The sequence below is a fragment of the Perca fluviatilis genome, chromosome 2 (assembly GCF_010015445.1).
Source record: "Perca fluviatilis chromosome 2, GENO_Pfluv_1.0, whole genome shotgun sequence".
Taxonomy (NCBI): Eukaryota; Metazoa; Chordata; class Actinopteri; order Perciformes; family Percidae; genus Perca; species Perca fluviatilis.
Window position 1 is genome coordinate 11,916,317 of NC_053113.1, and position 20,015 is coordinate 11,936,331.

The following is a 20,015-nucleotide window of genomic DNA, read 5'->3' on the forward strand; positions in this document are numbered from 1 at the left end:
CTTGGCAGTGCCCAGGAGGTGAACTGGCACCTCTCCAGCTACCAGTCCACCACCATACTTTGGTCCGATAGGGACTCGAACCGGCGACCCTCCGGGTTCCCAACCCAACTCCCTGCAGACTGAGCTACTGCCACTTGTTGAGTCGGCCGGTGGGCGGTCACACTCAACGACCAATCTGATTGGCGGAGTGCTTATAGCCCCTCGACTAGCGAATCAGCGCACGAGAAAACCGGAGCCGACAGCGCCAGTATCTTCTCATTACGAGCCATCGTAAAAAAAAAAAAAAAAAAGCATTAGCGAGCAGTTAACAGAATTAGGGCTACCGCTGTCTGAAAATCCTGGTTAGCTGATTGGATAAACCATCTGTCTATCACCACCTATGTTGGTGATAGACCGGGCCAAATCAACCAATCAGATCAACGAAGCGTATGACGTACACAAAAACATCTTTTCCTCCGAGAAAAGCCTCCTGTGCCGTTTTTTTGCTCTTCTTCCAATGAAGGAATGCTTTCTAATTCGGATAAAACTTGCTGCGATAGCTACGCTCATCTCATCCGTGGAAGCCGCCACGTTGTTTAAGACCGAACGGTCGCTTCTCGTTGCGTCACGCCTAAACCCGACGCTCAAAACTCAACGCCGATTGGTCGGTCGTTTTGGCGAACGGCTCCAAATGTTCTCTTATCTCAAGATGCCAGACCTGATCTGCGAAGTGGAAAACCGGAGCTCGTGAGGTCAGGACAGGTCTCACGAGGCTAGTTTGAAAAGGGCTAGGAACTAAAAATGTAGTTTTTGTCACAAGGGTTCTGGAGGCTTTGAAGAGAGCAGAGATGACATCGATGTTCCCTGTCGTAAAGGGCCGTCTGACAGCCAGGTAAAGCTGTGAAAAAATATTCTAAATAAAGCGTAGAATTAAACAGATATATAGATTTTTTTATCGACCACCGTCTACTGAAGCTAACACGCTGACTACGGAGAAGTGGCTCAGACAACCACACTTCCCAACATCTTGAACTACATCCCTTTTAATGAAGTAAATTTCTGTTGTTAAAGTTAAACCATTAACCATTGTCCTGGTACTTGAAGACTTGTCGCTCTTAAGGGATTAACGAGGTGAAAGTTGAGTAACGGAGCTCCAATCTAGTCTAAGTAAGTGTTTGTGTTTCTATTTTACTGTAAGTCCCCTCCTCTGATGCGTTCAGCTGGTCTTTAACCCTCACAATGTATAGAGCACTGCGCCAAATAAACAGCAGTAGGATCATTTCCACACGAGAGAGCTCTCCAGGCAATACTTGTTTAGCCTGCTGGCACACCTGCCACAGGCGATAAGAAAAAGAAGAAAAAAAAACAACTAAATATCAGCATTTTAAAATGGTGGCTGGTCTTGATTTCCCAACCATTCTCAGACACAACCAAAATGTGACAGATCCTCCAAAAATCATAGAGCAGCATGCTGTCGAAAGTGCACACACACACATACACACATCTAAAAAGACCGGATGCACACCCAAACACACACCCACACACAAACACACACCCAAACACACACACACACACACACACACACACACACAAACACACACAATTTGGCAAAATACTCCTCGGTAGTTTCAACTAATCTTTCCATCCGTGCGCGCTCCTCCTCAATGGCAGCTTTCACTCGCGGCTTTTTTTTTTTTTTTTTTGCATTCCCAGTTCAAATGTAGAATAGGAGGGATGCAAAATGGCTGCCGCTAAGATGGCAGCTGTGGCATTAAGTGAAAGCAAAAGGATTGATATCAGCTTGTTAACGTTTGTCCGCCCTGTCCCTCCTCGCAGTTCCTCCCCTGCAGTCAGTCGCTGACAAAAGTAAGGCAGGAAGTAGATCATTTAATTAGGTCATTATTTATTTTCCTCGTCTCGGCTGCTGGCTCTGAGCGCCACTCGAGGGGGGAAGCAGAGACACACAGACGGTCCGACGACTCGACTCTCCTGTCGATAAACACGCCGGCGTCTCACAAAACACAAACACAGATCCACACGGTTGTTGAAGAGGCTCTTCCTCGTCCTTCAACACACTCCCATACGTAGCGTTTACCCCTCTTCTCGTCTTCCAACACATGCTTTCGTTCCTTCTCCTCTCGCAGGGGTTTTTTTTTTTTTTTAAAAGCGCCCGTTTGCAGGCCACGAATTAAAAAAACGGGAGCAAAAGAAAAAGCGCTCCCTTCCCTTCCCTCGCGGCCTGTGCCTAGGCCATGTAGATGAAGGTGTTGAGGTCCGTCTCGTCCCTCTTTATGTACTTGTGCTCGATGAGCCACTCGATCTGCTCCTTGATCATCTTCTTCTGAGGCAGAAACATGTTCTTCAGGATCTCCACCAGCTCCGTCTGCAGCTGGGCGTTGCTGATCCTCTTCCTCATCTTCATGATTTGGATGATGGCCTCCTGGACGAAAAAAAAAAAAAAGGAGCAAATGTTACTAGGGGTTGATTTTTTTAGATTCTTCAAAGTAGCCACCCTTTGCTTTTTTATTAATAACGGAAAAACTTCCACTAATTAACCCTGACAAAGCACACCTGTGAAGGTAAAACCATTTCAGGTGACTACCTCATGAAGCTCATTGAGAGAACACCAAGGGTTTGCAGAGTTATCAAAAAAAGCAAAGGGTGGCTACTTTGAAGAATCTAAAATATAAGACATGTTTTCAGTTATTTCACACTTTTTTGTTAAGTACATAATTCCATATGTGTTCATTCATAGTTTTGATGCCTTCAGTGAGAATCCACAATGTAAATAGTCATGAAAATAAAGAAACACATTGAATGAGAAGGTGTGTCCAAACTTTTGGCCTGTACTGTATTTATGTAGAACAGTATACCTGCAAAAATACATTAGACTACACCACTGCTTTACAAATCTCCAAACACAGACAACAACCCTGTTGACTGCTGCTTTTTTTTGTTTAAGTCCAAACTTCCCAATTTAATCTTTAGCAGCAAAGATACAAACTTGACAGACAAAAAATATGAGGTGGGGGGAGGGGATAATAAGCTTAATTTAACTTAAGACTTGCGCTACAAGTCACCTTCTCTTTACAGTTCAAATCCTCCAGGACAATGGGAGTGGTTTGATGTGTATTTTGAAGCATATATATATATATATATATATATATATATATATATATATATATATATATATATATATATATATATATTTTTGTACCTGAGTTCTGAGTATTCTGAGCTGAACGATTCCTTCATTCTCCTCTTCTCTCATTCGCTCTGTGGTGAGCTGCAGCCGACCAATCAGATTGATCTTTCCCCGCTTCTGGACTTTGGAGTTTTTGCTGAAAGTAACACACGCAAAGACACATCCGACGATCAATATCAACAAATACTTCAAGTTGTAAAAAGTCCTTTCTGGTGAGGTGGCAGTTGGCCTAAAATTTGCTGGATTATTTAAGAAGACCATACATATTTAGTGCATAAATAATATTATACTTTATAAAAGCAGTGGATTTTTAACGTCACCCTTTGCAGATACACTGGTTTAAAACACGTCTCTTAGCTGAAAATAATTGTGGATCAAAAGTTAATACTTACTCTGGGTTTAAAAAACATTTCTTTTTTCATAATTTCTTTTTTTTCTCATTATTAAAACCACCGTGACATACATGAGTGAGAACTCCTGGTTGACGTAGAAGAGCGTGCTGTCTGTGAAGTCCTTGGGCGAGCTGACTGGAGGCTCATAAGACAACACCTGTCTCTTCAGCTTGGGGAAGGCCACTAGAGACTGCACAGAGAAGAGAGAGAAACAAGTCAATCTTAGGATATTTAACATCATCAGGACTTAAAAAGGGAGAGTTCAGATGTTTAGAAGTGTGGTTGTAGGAGCCACTTCTCCGTAGTCAGCGTGTTAGCTACAGTACATGCTGGTCGGAAGCTAAGCAATGTCCTGCTGTGGACGAGGGGAGCAGCTAAACACATTTTAGAAAACTACAAAAAGGCCCACCTAAAAACAAATCAATATCACTTTAAGTCTACGCTATATTTAGAATATTTTCACAGCTTTAATTGGCTGTCAGACGGCCCTTTACGACGGGGGAACTGAAGAAGTCATCTCTGCTCTCTTCAAAGCCTCCACAACACCTTTGACAAAAAGAGACATTTTTACCTCAGAGTTGCTGGTCTATTGCTGCCTCAATCGGTCAGCTTGTTTGTATCAGAGTGTGACTAACCCTTTAAAACACCAAAGTCATACAATATTGTGTGATTTTTTATTATTTTTGTATTTTTTTTAAAGGGTTAGGAACTAACAAAACTGACAAAGAAACTAACCGATCGAAGGAGCGATAGTTCAGCAACTCCCGTGTTTTCTAAAAGGTAAAATGACTGTTTTTGTCCAAAGGAGGCTTTGAAGAGAGCAGAGATATAAACGGCTTCAGTTCCCCCGTCGTAATGGGCCGTCTAAAATATGTTTCCTGTGTGACGCCCGCATGCTTTCATATCGTTCACGATGTGCCCGGTAACTTCTCCAACCCTTGTGCTGTTGTTATATAGATGAAAAGATTTTTTTTACCCATACATAGAGGACGCTTTGTCTGATGAACTGATCCCAGTACCAGTCCCTGCTTGCAAATATCAGTGAGCTAGCACATGAATGTAGATTAGTAGATACTGATATTTTGGGCGCCTCGGGTATGTTTACAACCTGACTGTTGGTGGGTTATGATTGGCAGACTAAACAAAAGAAATGGCTGTACGCTTTTTGTTAAAATCGGAGCTGTAACAGGCAGCCTGGCTGGCTGTGGGGTGCAGGCAGTATTTTGTTACCCATGAGTGGCAAATAATGTATCTAGCCTCAGTAAAGATCTCAATATCGTACACTGTACAGAAGGACCTGCTATTTCATGTTTGGGGTGACGGGGCTCAGCCAATCAGCACCTTTGTTTTGGGGTCACAGAAAGGACGCCTGTGTTGCGCTGGCTGATAGGTTTCGTTTTTGAGTTAGTAGTGAGTGGCCAGGAGAAGCACATGTAGATATTTCTGGGGTGTATCGTTGTCGTCTGTGTCACCATCTGTGCATGTGTGCGTGCAGAGGCATGCGAGTACATTGGTGTAAATGTTTACGTATGTGTATTTCGGTGCCTTGGGTTTATATGAATGTTTATCTGTTCTGGGATACTAATTTGAAATGCAGCATGTTAGCATAAAAAATCGTTAGCAGCATGCTAATGCCTAGTATTATTAGTGTTACATTACTATTGTGTTTATATGTCCTCACATGACACTGCACAATTATTATTGGAGTGTTTACAATGGTTGTGTGGTAGAGAATGATGATTGGACTGCTGTTACTGAGACCCAGCAGTAAGAAGGCTGCTTTAATTTAATCAGGAGCCGATGTGTGTTATCTGGTATATTCTTTGGTTATTTGATATAAGCAGCTATATATATATATATATATATATATATATACCTGGAGTGAAAGTTATACTAATTACCATTTATTAGCCTTACTAATTGCATCCTGTCAGCACTGTTGTGTTTTTACTTGTATGCTGATATTTCCTTTTTTTGTATTGTTTATTGTAGAACCACACATACCCTCATGAAGACACAGACAATCATCTGCTAATAAATCCATTTTAAGAGCATCAGAGCATTAGACTGCATTCTTACCGATGCACCACAGCGGTAACCTATCCCCCAACTAGCCATAGTTACAGTCCTAGTCGTCAACTCTCCATTACATACGCTGTTCTTTAATTGGTGGGATGAAATAAAGCATTCAGACTGTTTATCCTTGGTCTGACCCAGAGAGTGCGGCGTAGCTCTGCGTCCGGCAGCTCTGTGGCCAGTTTGAGGTTCTCGAAGGTGATTCTCTCTCTGGGTCGCTGGTTCCAGGCAAACAACACGGCCAGCTGGAACGTCGTCACCTCCAGGTCGTACTGGCCCACCTCATTTTTAAAGGTGATCTGAGCGGAGGGCAGGAGAAACAGAGGAGGAGGTTAATGGTGCGTTCTTTTTGTCCACCGAAGTCGTTTTACGAGTCGTTTTCCGGAGTTACGACCCGGAAGTTGCAAAAAGAACGCCCCCCGAGGTCGTATTTACGACTCGTCAAGTCGTCTGAACTCAGAGGACCCCGAGCTCACTTTCAAAGATGGCTACGTCGTGCATCACACGTAGTAAACATTGTGGTTATCTACAATTTTAAGCACTTTTGTCTTTGTTGTAACCAAATGAAGAAGTCGTACACATAGCGCTGTATGCTGCTACCTATAGGCATGTCGCTACAGTCTTATTAGGAGTTAAATATAGCGCTGTATACTGCTACCTATAGGCATGTCGCTACAGTCTTATTAGGAGTTAAATATAGCGCTGTATACTGCTACCTATAGGCATGTCGCTACAGTCTTATTAGGAGTTAAACATACGCGGTATACTGCTACCTATAGGCATGTCTCTACAGTCTTATTAGGAGTTAAACATAGGCGCTGTATACTGCTACCTATAGGCATGTCTCTACAGTCTTATTAGGAGTTAAACATGGCGCTGTATACTGCTACCTATAGGCATGTCTCTACAGTCTTATTAGGAGTTAAACATGGCGCTGTATACTGCTACCTATAGGCATGTCTCTACAGTCTTATTAGGAGTTAAACATGGCGCTGTATACTGCTACCTATAGGCATGTCTCTACAGTCTTATTAGGAGTTAAACATGGCGCTGTATACTGCCTACCTATAGGCATATCTCTACAGTCTTATTAGGAGTTAAACATGGCGCTGTATACTGCTACCTATAGACATGTCTCTACAGTCTTATTAGGAGTTAAACATGGCGCTGTATACTGCTACCTATAGGCATGTCTCTACAGTCTTATTAGAGGTTAAACATAGCGCTATATACTGCTACCTATAGGCATGTCTCTACAGTCTTATTAGGAGTTAAACATAGCGCTGTATACTGCTACCTATAGGCATGTCTCTACAGTCTTATTAGGAGTTAAACATAGCGCTGTATACTGCTACCTATAGGCATGTCTCTACAGTCTTATTAGGAGTTAAACATAGCGCTGTATACTGCTACCTATAGGCATGTCTCTACAGTCTTATTAGGAGTTAAACATACGCTGTATACCACTACCTATAGGCATGTCATACAGTCTTATTAGGAGTTAAACATAGCGCTGTATACTGCTACCTATAGGCATGTCTCTACAGTCTTATTAGGAGTTAAACATAGCGCTGTATACTGCTACCTATAGGCATGTCATACAGTCTTATTAGGTGTTAAACATAGCGCTGTATACTGCTACCTATAGGCATGTCATACAGTCTTATTAGGTGTTAAACATAGCGCTGTATACTGCTACCTATAGGCATGTCATACAGTCTTATTAGGTGTTAAACATAGCGCTGTATACTGCTACCTATAGGCATGTCATACAGTCTTATTAGGTGTTAAACACAGCGCTGTATACTGCTACCTATAGGCATGTCATACAGTCTTATTAGGTGTTAAACATAGCGCTGTATACTGCTACCTATAGGCATGTCATACAGTCTTATTAGGTGTTAAACATAGCGCTGTATACTGCTACCTATAGACATGTCTCTACAGTCTTATTAGGAGTTAAACATAGCGCTGTATACTGCTACCTATAGGCATGTCTCTACAGTCTTATTAGGAGTTAAACATAGGCTGTATACTGCTACCTATAGGCATGTCACTACAGTCTTATTAGGAGTTAAACACAGCGCTGTATACTGCTACCTATAGGCATGTCTCTACATTCTTATTAGGAGTTAAACATAGCGCTGTATACTGCTACCTATAGGCATGTCACTACAGTCTTATTAGGAGTTAAACATAGCGCTGTATACTGCTACCTATAGGCATGTCGCTACAGTCTTATTAGGAGTTAAACATGGCGCTGTATACTGCTACCTATAGGCATGTCTCTACAGTCTTATTAGGAGTTAAACATAAGCTGTATACTGCTACCTATAGGCATGTCTCTACAGTCTTATTAGGAGTTAAACATGGCGCTGTATACTGCTACCTATAGGCATGTCTCTACAGTCTTATTAGGAGTTAAACATGGCGCTGTATACTGCTACCTATAGGCATGTCATACAGTCTTATTAGGTGTTAAACATGGCGCTGTATACTGCTACCTATAGGCATGTCATACAGTCTTATTAGGTGTTAAAGCATAGCTGTATACTGCTACCTATAGACATGTCTCTACAGTCTTATTAGGAGTTAAACATGGCGCTGTATACTGCTACCTATAGGCATGTCTCTACAGTCTTATTAGGAGTTAAACATAGCGCTGTATACTGCTACCTATAGGCATGTCTCTACAGTCTTATTAGAAGTTAAACATGGCGCTGTATACTGCTACCTATAGGCATGTCATACAGTCTTATTAGGTGTTAAACATAGCGCTGTATACTGCTACCTATAGGCATGTCACTACAGTCTTATTAGGAGTTAAACATAGCGCTGTATACTGCTACCTATAGGCATGTCTCTACAGTCTTATTAGGAGTTAAACATAGCGCTGTATGCACTATCCTATAGGCATGTCATACAGTCTTATTAGGAGTTAAACACAGCGCTGTATACTGCTACCTATAGGCATGTCACTACAGTCTTATTAGGAGTTAAACACAGCGCTGTATACTGCTACCTATAGGCATGTCTCTACATTCTTATTAGGAGTTAAACATAGCGCTGTATACTGCTACCTATAGGCATGTCGCTACAGTCTTATTAGGAGTTAAACATAGCGCTGTATACTGCTACCTATAGGCATGTCGCTACAGTCTTATTAGGAGTTAAACATGGCGCTGTATACTGCTACCTATAGGCATGTCTCTACAGTCTTATTAGGAGTTAAACATGGCGCTGTATACTGCTACCTATAGGCATGTCTCTACAGTCTTATTAGGAGTTAAACATGGCGCTGTATACTGCTACCTATAGGCATGTCATACAGTCTTATTAGGAGTTAAACATGGCGCTGTATACTGCTACCTATAGGCATGTCTCTACAGTCTTATTAGGAGTTAAACATAGCGCTGTATACTGCTACCTATAGGCATGTCTATACAGTCTTATTAGGTGTTAAACATGGCGCTGTATACTGCTACCTATAGGCATGTCTATACAGTCTTATTAGGTGTTAAACATAGCGCTGTATACTGCTACCTATAGGCATGTCTATACAGTCTTATTAGGTGTTAAACATAGCGCTGTATACTGCTACCTATAGGCATGTCATACAGTCTTATTAGGTGTTAAACACGGCGCTGTATACTGCTACCTATAGGCATGTCATACAGTCTTATTAGGTGTTAAACATAGCGCTGTATACTGCTACCTATAGGCATGTCATACAGTCTTATTAGGTGTTAAACATAGCGCTGTATACTGCTACCTATAGACATGTCTCTACAGTCTTATTAGGAGTTAAACATAGCGCTGTATACTGCTACCTATAGGCATGTCTCTACAGTCTTATTAGGAGTTAAACACAGCGCTGTATACTGCTACCTATAGGCATGTCACTACAGTCTTATTAGGAGTTAAACACAGCGCTGTATACTGCTACCTATAGGCATGTCTCTACATTCTTATTAGGAGTTAAACATAGCGCTGTATACTGCTACCTATAGGCATGTCACTACAGTCTTATTAGGAGTTAAACATAGCGCTGTATACTGCTACCTATAGGCATGTCGCTACAGTCTTATTAGGAGTTAAACATAGCGCTGTATACTGCTACCTATAGGCATGTCGCTACAGTCTTATTAGGAGTTAAACATAGCGCTGTATACTGCTACCTATAGGCATGTCTCTACAGTCTTATTAGGAGTTAAACATAGCGCTGTATACTGCTACCTATAGGCATGTCTCTACAGTCTTATTAGGAGTTAAACATAGCGCTGTATACTGCTACCTATAGGCATGTCTCTACAGTCTTATTAGGAGTTAAATATAGCGGCTGTATACCGCTACCTATAGGCATGTCATACAGTCTTATTAGGTGTTAAACATGAGCTGTATACTGCTACCTAAATAGGCATATATACAGTCTTATTAGGTGTTAAACATAGCGCTGTATACTGCTACCTATAGACATGTCTCTACAGTCTTATTAGGAGTTAAACATAGCGCTGTATACTGCTACCTATAGGCATGTCTCTACAGTCTTATTAGGAGTTAAACATAGCGCTGTATACTGCTACCTATAGGCATGTCTCTACAGTCTTATTAGGAGTTAAACATAGCGCTGTATACTGCTACCTATAGGCATGTCATACAGTCTTATTAGGTGTTAAACATAGCGCTGTATACTGCTACCTATAGGCATGTCACTACAGTCTTATTAGGAGTTAAACATAGCGCTGTATACTGCTACCTATAGGCATGTCTCTACAGTCTTATTAGGAGTTAAACATAGCGCTGTATACTGCTACCTATAGGCATGTCATACAGTCTTATTAGGAGTTAAACACAGCGCTGTATACTGCTACCTATAGGCATGTCACTACAGTCTTATTAGGAGTTAAACATAGCGCTGTATACTGCTACCTATAGGCATGTCGCTACAGTCTTATTAGGAGTTAAACATAGCGCTGTATACTGCTACCTATAGGCATGTCTCTACAGTCTTATTAGGAGTTAAACATCGCGCTGTATACTGCTACCTATAGGCATGTCTCTACAGTCTTATTAGGAGTTAAACATAGCGCTGTATACTGCTACCTATAGGCATGTCTCTACAGTCTTATTAGGAGTTAAACATAGCGCTGTATACTGCTACCTATAGGCATGTCTCTACAGTCTTATTAGGAGTTAAACATAGCGCTGTATACTGCTACCTATAGGCATGTCGCTACAGTCTTATTAGGAGTTAAACATAGCGCTGTATACTGCTACCTATAGGCATGTCTCTACAGTCTTATTAGGAGTTAAACATAGCGCTGTATACTGCTACCTATAGGCATGTCTCTACAGTCTTATTAGGAGTTAAAAATAGCGCGGTATACTGCTACCTATAGGCATGTCTCTACAGTCTTATTAGGAGTTAAACATAGCGCTGTATACTGCTACCTATAGGCATGTCTCTACAGTCTTATTAGGAGTTAAACATAGCGCTGTATACTGCTACCTATAGGCATGTCTCTACAGTCTTATTAGGAGTTAAACATAGCGCTGTATACTGCTACCTATAGGCATGTCTCTACAGTCTACAGCGCTGATCTGTGAGATCTGTGAGATCCGTTTTAACAAACTCTGCGGCCCCCCCCCCGTTTTGGTTTGAAAACTCCCGGGGGGTTGCTTTGTAGTCTGGACGGACGCAAACTGAGACCTTCGATGGCGACGACTAGGGTTGGGTACCGAAACTCGGTGCCAATAGGGAACCGGTGCCGACGTAAACGGTAGTAACGAGACCGAATAAGAACGAAAGTTTCGGTGCCTCATTTCGGTGCTTGACTTTACACTACACCAGACAGCATGTAACGTTAGCCTACCTTTAGCTAGCAGCTGGATTAAACACCGGTAAAATGCTGACAGCTAACGTTAAACAGTGTAAAGTGTGACTGTATTTCACTGTGGAGGACTTCAACAGCGCGATGTAACAGTCTGCTCTGCAGCGCAGCAGCTGCCAATTCATAGATATACAGCAGTAGTACTAGTAGTACTAGTAGTACTATGTTTATATGGTCGAAGTTAAACAACACAGATGGTGCGTTCACTGGCAGCTGCCGTTGTCGCAATTAAACAACACAGACGGTGCGTTCACTTGCAGCTGCCGTTGTCGGAATTAAACAACACAGACGGTGCGTTCGCTCGCAGCTGCCGTCGTCGGAATTAAACAACACAGACGGTGCGTTCACTTGCAGCTGCTGTTGTCGGAATTAAACAACACAGACGGTGCGTTCGCTCGCAGCTGCCGTTGTCGCAATTAAACAACACAGACGGTGCGTTCACTCGCAGCTGCCGTCGTCGGAATTAAACAACACAGATGGTGCGTTCACTCGCAGCTGCCGTTGTCGCAATTAAACAACACAGATGGTGCGTTACAGCGCTGCCCTCCGTCGCCAATTAAACAACACAGACGGTGCGTTCACTTGCAGCTGCCGTCGTTGGAATTAAACAACACAGACGGTGCATTCACTTAAAACAGGTTGCCTCGTGGTGCATTCACAGTAATTGTAAAATACCCTTTTCCCATCTGGGGTTCAACAGCAATTTACTGGTGAAATAAGTTATTGTTATTGTTATAGTTATTACATTATTATTAAATCTTTAATTTTGACCATGGCCTTAGCAATAAACAAGTCACTGACTGATGTTTACTACCCTTATTTTTTTTCTTCTTCTATTTTTTTTTTAACTTTATTGAAAAGTACCGGTTCAGGCACCGGCACCGTTTTAAAAGTATCGATTTAGCACCGGAATCGAAAAAAAACCAAACGATACCCAACCCTAGCGACGACGCACATCAGTCTCATCGGTTAGGTCGGCTTGCAGACTTCTCAGTAACCGTTCCAGCTAGGACCGACGCCACACGCAAGCGTGCTGGAAGCGTTTCCAGGCAAAACAGAATACGAAAAGATGTTTATATAGTCATTTTGACACAAATACATATTAATAAATGACTTGTTGATGTTTGAAAGTCTCGATGTTTTGATATAAATGTAATAAAAAAAATTAAAAAAAACGATTTTCTAATATTGCACCTGTCAATACAGAACGTAATATTCTGGAGCCTATTTTGCCGTCAATACTGCCGATGTTGTTGGCGCTTTGTAAATTATAGAGTGTGGTCTAGACCGACTCTATCTGTAAAGTGTCTCGAGATAACCTATGTTATGATTTGATACTATAAATAAAATGAAATTGAAATTGAAATTGTTGTCTTTGCTGTAATCAGATCAGTATTTATGTTTAACATGAAGTATGCTATATTATCAATGGGAAAACATACATGTGTCCAGACAAGGACACATGTATGTTTTCCCATTGATAATAGAAAAATCAACGCAGCCGACACGCAACAGAAACGCCACGCTCCACGCCACGCAGCCAGTGTGTAACCGGCCCGAGGAGCCATGTTTGACATGTGCAGTCCTGCCAGTGGTTTCTTGCTATTCCAGTGAACGACAGTTGGTGGCAGTAACATGCCGATTAATTCTGCAATGTGCCAACAAAGGCAAGGAAAAAAATACTCGTTACATTCAGTAATTACAGTACAGGCCAACAGTTTGGACACACCTTCTCATTCAATGCGTTTCCTTTTTATTTTCATGACTATTTACATTGTAGATTCTCACTGAAGGCATCAAAACTATGAATGAAAACATATGGAATTATGTACTTAAAGGTATTGTGGAGGATTTTCTTTTTCCGGGTGGATCATCAAGACTATTGGTCCTCCTAGTTGTCAATCATTCTGGCGCTATGTTTACGTAAGGCCGTCGTACGTGCTCGTCCCTAGGGTAGTTTTCGCTTTCTGCGCATGAATACTTTCAGGTGTATATGTGTGGTGAGCTACGAGTGTCTATGAAAGGTATGACAAGAAGAGAAATGGCCTCTGAAGAAAGAAACAAGACCGGAGTGTTTTTGGGAGAATGTTTCACACGCTGGCGTGCGCTAAAAGCACAGGTTGGGCTCTCCACTGATGCCTCAGTCGCCAAGTTTCTACTCAGCAGGTAAAGTTTGCCGTGCTATTTGGAGAAATCCATTTAAAATCACTGCTAGTGAAAGTTGATGTAAGCTATGATTAGCAATGCTAGCCCTGGCACAAGTCACGCACCACGCACACACGGTAAACATCTCAATTTGTGAAAAAGTGCAAATCTTCTTTCTGAAAGTAGCTTGTATGAACCATGCCGACAGCAACTTGTAAACAACGCACTCTCGTGCACACGTTTAATAGGCGTTCCCTCTCGGGAGCAGGGAGAGTGTTGCGCATGTGCATGTGCATTTTTTCAAAAAGTGGAGAGGGCGGATCTTTTCTAAAATTCGGGAAAATCCTCCACTATACCTTTAACAAAAAAGTGTGAAATAACTGAAAACATGTCTTATATTTTAGATTCTTCAAAGTAGCCACCCTTTGCTTTTTTTGATAACTCTGCAAACCCTTGGTGTTCTCTCAATGAGCTTCATGAGGTAGTCACCTGAAATGGTTTTACCTTCACAGGTGTGCTTTGTCAGGGTTAATTAGTGGAAGTTTTTCCCTTATTAATAAAAAAAGCAAAGGGTGGCTACTTTGAGGAATCTAAAATATAAGACATGTTCTCAGTTATTTCACACTTTTTTGTTAAGTACATAATTCCATATGTGTTCATTCATAGTTTTGATGCCTTCAGTGAGAATCTACAATGTAAATAGTCATGAAAATAAAGAAACACATTGAATGAGAAGGTGTGTCCGACCTTTTGGCCTGTACTGTACCTCTCTATATAGTAGTTTTCATTGTTAATGGCAGAGTCCGCCATTCCCGCAAGGTATTTAACAACCACCTTCTCGCGCAGATTCTTTCTAAACGATGCATGCATGTGCATGCATGTACTTAACCCTACTTATTACTTTAGTTTAGGAAGACGATGAGGAGGATGAAGTTCAAGGAGAAGCGAAGGAGAGACTGCAGAAACAAAAAAGGGAACATTGATCTTGATAATAATTCCAGATCCCAGGAGTGAAAAGGTTTATTTTAACTCCATGAGATTCGGATTGCCTTCTACGTCTACGGCTCACTCACGATGCCGTTGGACATGAGGTGGTGCCAGTGGAGTTTGCGTCCGCTGTGATTCCTCTTGTAGAAGTCTTCCACCTCAGGGATCAGGTCCTCCAGCTCCGTGGGCAGCGAGACAAAAACCTTCTCGCTGCTTCGGGACCACGCGCCGGCGTTCAGGATCTTAATGTTCACGCTGTCCGCTGCGGGGAGACATGGGTAGAAGAACTCCGATTAGTCTTAAAGTGCCCATATTATGAAAAAAATCACTTTTTCTGGTGATTTGGGGTGTTCTTTTGTGTCTCTGGTAGCCTGGATGCCAGCCGAACTTAGCCCCGCCCACAAAATTCGAGGTCGGGAAGTTCGGTCTGGAGTCGCTCCGTTGAGAAGAAATTATTGCCCGAACAGGATCTGTTCGGACCAATCAGATTGTCGGACAGATGATCAACAGTAACAGAATCAATCACGTCACCAAAGAACGCTTGAATTTGAATTTGTTGAGATGTGTAGATTCCACCATCGCGTCTGTTACAGAAGATATCGACAGCGCATTCATTTTAAAATCCTCAGCAGAGGAGCCTCAACAACTGCCCGAAAGCATGGTAGCGTTATATGGTGGAGCGAGATAGAGAGAGACTGAAGAGAGAGAGCGTTATATGGTGGAGAGAGATAGAGAGAGACTGAAGAGAGAGAGTGTTATATGATAGAGAGAGACTGAAGAGAGAGAGCGTTATATGGTGGAGAGAGATAGAGAGACTGAAGAGAGAGAGCGTTATATGATAGAGAGAGACTGAAGAGAGAGAGCGTTATATGGTGGAGCAGATAGAGAGAGACTGAAGAGAGAGAGCGTTATATGGTGGAGAGAGATAGAGAGAGACTGAAGAGAGAGAGCGTTATATGGTGGAGAGAGATAGAGAGAGACTGAAGAGAGAGAGTGTTATATGATAGAGAGAGACTGAAGAGAGAGAGCGTTATATGGTGGAGAGAGATAGAGAGAGACTGAAGAGAGAGAGCGTTATATGATAGAGAGAGACTGAAGAGAGAGAGCGTTATATGGTGGAGCAGATAGAGAGAGACTGAAGAGAGAGAGCGTTATATGGTGGAGCAGATAGAGAGAGACTGAAGAGAGAGAGCGTTATATGATAGAGAGAGACTGAAGAGAGAGAGCGTTATATGGTGGAGCAGATAGAGAGAGACTGAAGAGAGAGAGCGTTATATGGTGGAGCAGATAGAGAGAGACTGAAGAGAGAGAGCGTTATATGGTGGAGCAGATAGAGAGAGACTGAAGAGAGAGAGCGTTATATGGTGGAGAGAGATAAAGAGAGACTGAAGAGAGAGAGCGTTATATGGTGGAGAGAGATAAAGAGACTGAAGAGAGAGAGCGTTATATGGTGGAGAGAGATAGAGAGAGACTGAAGAGAGAGAGCGTTATATGGTGGAGCAGATAGAGAGAGACTGAAGAGAGAGAGCGTTATATGGTGGAGAGAGATAGAGAGAGACTGAAGAGAGAGAGCGTTATATGGTGGAGAGAGATAAAGAGAGACTGAAGAGAGAGAGCGTTATATGGTGGAGAGAGATAAAGAGAGACTGAAGAGAGAGAGCGTTATATGGTGGAGAGAGATAAAGAGAGACTGAAGAGAGAGAGCGTTATATGGTGGAGAGAGAGAGAGAGAGACTGAAGAGAGGGAGCGCCGGCGCTAGAACAAAGCCATGAATCAGAGAAATAAAACGTGTTTTCGCCGATTCATCTCTAGAAACGCGACTGTAGCGAGCATGTCACTACTGTGACGTCACAGTCCGAAATGAGCTGGCTAACCACAACCGTTAGCTCGTTAGCATGCTAATGCTAACGCTAGCATGCTACGTCGTTCTCAATAGCAAAGCACTGCTACAACACACACAAGTTCACCATAATCTACAAAAGAACTACTTACATGTGCGCCCTCATTTAGAAGAAGTCTCCCAGCTGATCCTGCCTTGTAACTGACCAAAGTTGTAGAAACAGCCTTTCTTTTACTGTCTCTAGAGTTAGCTAGCTGACATGCTCTACATCTGAGCTACTGAGCATGTGCGAGTGCAATCAAAGATAGTACAGAAGAAGAAGAAGAAAAGAGGTCTCACTCTGTAGCTAAAACAGAAACCAGGTGAAAAGAGGATCTGCAGCAGTGAGAGAGAGCTGTGCAGTACAACAACAATATGGTGTTTTTTGAAAATTAAACCATATAAACCTATTCTGGTACAACCTTAAAATACAGTTATGAACCTGAAAATGAGCAGAATATGGGCGCTTTAAATCGGTTACGCAGACGCATCAAAAAAAAAAAAAAAAGAAAATAGCTGTGAACGGTGAATTGAATCTGATAAAATGCTCATAAGCCCTCTCCTGTTCGCTTGAACACACCGAGCCAGTTGTCATCGGTGTCTCAGAAAGTCTAAAATTCATCCAAATCCTGATTTAACAACATGTTGTGAATATGTTACATTCCATTCTGTAAAGCCTCTCTCATCACATAGTGTGTGTGTCTATGTGTGTGTGTGTGTGTGTGTGCCTGTGTGTGTGTGCATGTGTGCCGTGTGTGTGTCTGTGTGTTTCTCTGTGTGTGTGCCTGTCTGTGTGTGTGTGTGTGTGTGTGTTTCTCTGTGTGTGTGCCTGTGTCTGTCTCTGTGTGTGTGTGTGTGTCTGTGTGTGTGTGTGTGTGTCTGTGTGTGTATCTGTGTGTGTGCCTGTGTGTGTGCCTGTGTGTGTGTCTGTGTCTGTGTGTCTGTGTGTGTCTGTGAGTGTGTGTGTACGTGTGTGTGTGTGTGTGCCTGTGTGTGTGTCTGTGTGTGTGCCTGTGTGTGTGCCTGTGTGTGTGTCTGTGTGTGTCTGTGAGTGTGTGTGTGTGTGTGTGTGTGTATGTGCCTGTGTGTACGTGTGTGTGTGTATGTGCCTGTGTCTGTATCTGTGTGTGTGTGTGTGTGTGTCTGTGTGTGTGTGTGTGTGTGTGTGTGTGTGTGTGTCTGTGTGTGCATGTGTGTGTGTGTCTGTGCTTGTGTGTGTGTGTCTGTGTCTGTCTGTCTGTCTGTGTGTGTGCCTGTGTGCGTGTGTGTGTGTCTGTGTCTGTTCTGTCTGTCTGTGTGTGTGTTCGTCTGTCTGTCTGTGTGTGTGCTCGTGTGTGTGTCTGTGTCTGTCTGTCTGTCTGTCTGTCTGTGTCTGTCTGTCTGTCTGTCTGTCTGTCTGTCTGTCTGTCTGTCTGTCTGTGCCTGTGTGTGTGTGTGTGTGCCTGTGTGCCTGTGTGTGTGCGTGTGTGTCTGTGTCTGTCTGTCTGTCTGTGTGTGTGCCTGTGTGTATGTGTGTGTGTGTGTGTGTGCCTGTGTGCGTGTGTGTGTGCCTGTGTGTGTGCGTGTGTGTCTGTGTCTGTCTGTCTGTCTGTGTCTGTCTGTCTGTCTGTGTGTGTGTGTGCCTGTGTGTATGTGTGTGTGTGTGTGTGTGTGCCTGTGTGTATGTGTGTGTGTGTGTGTGTGTGCCTGTGTGCGTGTGTGTGTCTGTGTGTCTGTGTGTTACCTGGCAGTGCCAGCCTGTTGTGTTTGTGCATCTCTTTGAAGACCTGATTGAGGTCCTCTGAGACCTTGATGTCCTGAAACATCCTGGCCAGCTTGTTCACATAATCGGCGGGCATTCCTACTTCCTACAAACACACAACATCAGGGAACAACACAAACAAAGAGAAACAAACGACAACAAGGAAAAGGACAAATTCATTCACTGCTATTGCCAGACTGAATAAAATTCCTTTATTTATATAAACTGTGCAAAACAGATGTGTCCTTATATTAAAAGTGCAACCGAAATTGTATTTTATCTTAAATAAACAAAATCCCACATCACAATAAATAGCAAGAAAATAGCAAGAAATATCTTCAAGTAAATAAACTGAGAAGACGTAGTGAAGTCTGAAGTCAAATAAGTGAAATCAAAAGTAGATTACGCCCTGGGCCGTTTAAATATGCATCGCATTTACAATTTTTTTTATCTCAACCGGTTGTAATCGTTACACTTTTACAGTACAGGCCAAAAGTTTGGACACACCTTCTCATTCAGTGCGTTTCCTTTTTATTTTCATGACTATTTACATTGTAGATTCTCACTGAAGGCATCAAAACTATGAATGAACACATGTGGAATTATGTACTTAACAAAAAAGTGTGAAATAACTGAAAACATGTCTTATATTTTAGATTCTTCAAAGTAGCACACCTGTGAAGGTAAAACCATTTCAGGTGACTACCTCATGAAGCTCATTGAGAGAACACCAAGGGTTTGCAGAGTTATCAAAAAAAGCAAAGGGTGGCTACTTTGAAGAATCTAAAATATAAGACATGTTTTCAGTTATTTCACACCTTTTTGTTAAGTACATAATTCCATATGTGTTCATTCATGGTTTTTATGCCTTCAGTGAGAATCTACAATGTAAATAGTCATGAAAATACAAAAGGAAACACACTAAATGAGAAGGTGTGTCCAAACTTTTGGCCTGTACTGTATATATGTATTCTTAACAGATTCACGGTGCATGGTTACATCCCTAGCCCAGACACATTATTGTCTGCCTGAGTGTAAGATGTTGAAGAAAAGTGTGACTCACTCTCAGCCACTCCACCATGTTCTCTTCAATCTCGCTGTCTGCCGAAATGTCCAGAATCAGGCGCCTGGTCAGGTGAGCCTTGTGGTAACGCATGAACACGTCTTTATTCTGGACGTATTTCAACACCAAGAGCTGCAAAAAGACAACATAAAAGACAGAATGTACAGTATGTGAAAACAGATAGGGGGGGGGGGGGAAAGAAAGCGAAAGGGACTGCAGTGGTCATAAAGCGAAAGAGTTAGTTAGCGCTGTTTGGTACAAGCCGAGCTAACAGGACAGAGACTCACCACTTCTTTGAGTTTGAGCTCGATTTCCTCTGAGGTGAGTTTCTTGCTGAGAGTAGTTTTCCTCAGCAGCATGTCACAGTAGTTAGCCAGCAGCTCAGGACACTTGGACTCCGGCTGAGTCTTCATACCCACACTGGTTGGATGAAAACACACACACACACACAGACACACGATAGACACAGACAGACACACACACACACACACACACACACACACACACACACACACACACACAACAGACACACACGATAGACAGACACAGACACACACACACGACAGACACAGACACACACAGACACACACACACACACACACGATAGACACAGACACACACACACACACACACACACACACACACACACACACACA

The 20,015-nt window shown here is 42.4% G+C and overlaps 1 pseudogene; it reads right to left on the reverse strand.

The window, feature by feature from the left end:
* Nucleotides 1-2,175: 2,175 nt before the first annotated feature.
* Nucleotides 2,176-20,015, reverse strand: part of LOC120551251 — a 37,103-nt pseudogene continuing 19,263 nt past the window's right edge.